Raw genomic sequence first — 1,070 nt, forward strand, 5'->3', positions numbered from 1 at the left:
CACTGTTATGATTTTTGAATTGTTAGACATTTTCTTTCCAATAATAAACTGCAATGGAGTCATAAAGACAATACAAAATAGTGCACCAATAACAGGAACATATAAAATTAAAAAAGGAAGCTACTTTACGAAAGTTTATCTAGGTTTTGATCAAATATGACTTTGAGGTTTTCTAACTAAGGAATAGTATTGAAAAGAAAAATTTGCAAAGGAAGGTGATAAATTTAATGATGCAGACAATTAGTGTATAGAGTGTTTCAGGATTAAGTGTCCAAACGGAAAATATTAATTGAAGATCTCTCAACAAGGAAAAATTTCCTAAGAAGATATGTCTGTTAGCGCTTTGTTTAGGAGATATTCAAACCAAAAAAATTTCTTTGTTATGAATTATTTAGGTTACAATAAATAACTTAATATGTGTCCTAAGTACATTATTAATAAAATTTAAAAATTAAAATTCATATTAAACGTTGTTCAAAACTTGATTACATTGAGCGAAAGACTCAAGATCTTTCTTCCACAGAAGCAGTGGGCGAATGGCACTGGATATGTTATATTCTCATGCTCTCCAGATCTGGCACTACTAAATTTTTTTGTTTGGGGTGAGATTAAACACAAAAATCAATACAAGTCGAATCAATGACCTTAATTCTTTATGAAGGACGATAATTGGAATTTGTACAACAATAATACAGATCCAATGGCTAATGCTGCTCTATAGCATCCATATGAAAGATGCCGTGCCTGTTTTAATACTTAAGGTAATAACTTTCAACAATATGTAATATGAATGTTAATATTTACATTTCATTAATAAAGTAGTCGGGCCACTTATAAATTTATTTATTATATCCTAAATCATTCATAACGATAAAAATCTTTAGAGGTGAATATCTCCTAAACAAAACATTAATGTGCATACTTTCTTCAAAGGGATTTTTTATCTTTTTTACTTTAAGATACTTAATTCATATTTGAAATACTAATTCTACTGTTTCATTATTGTTCCTGAGGGTTGTTATTATACTTATTTATATTTTAGCATACTTAAAATTAGAGATGCTTCTATC

The 1,070-nt window shown here is 28.1% G+C and overlaps 1 protein-coding gene across 1 annotated transcript in view; it reads right to left on the reverse strand.

Moving 5' to 3' along the window:
* The window catches only part of Sur (Sulfonylurea receptor), a gene marked incomplete at its 5' end in the record, with an annotated part of 29,166 nt that overhangs the window by 21,603 nt on the left and 6,493 nt on the right, over positions 1-1,070 (reverse strand).

Source organism: Halyomorpha halys, unplaced genomic scaffold (assembly GCF_000696795.3).
Source record: "Halyomorpha halys isolate HHAL.00 unplaced genomic scaffold, Hhal_1.1 Scaffold440.1, whole genome shotgun sequence".
NCBI lineage: Eukaryota > Metazoa > Arthropoda > Insecta > Hemiptera > Pentatomidae > Halyomorpha > Halyomorpha halys.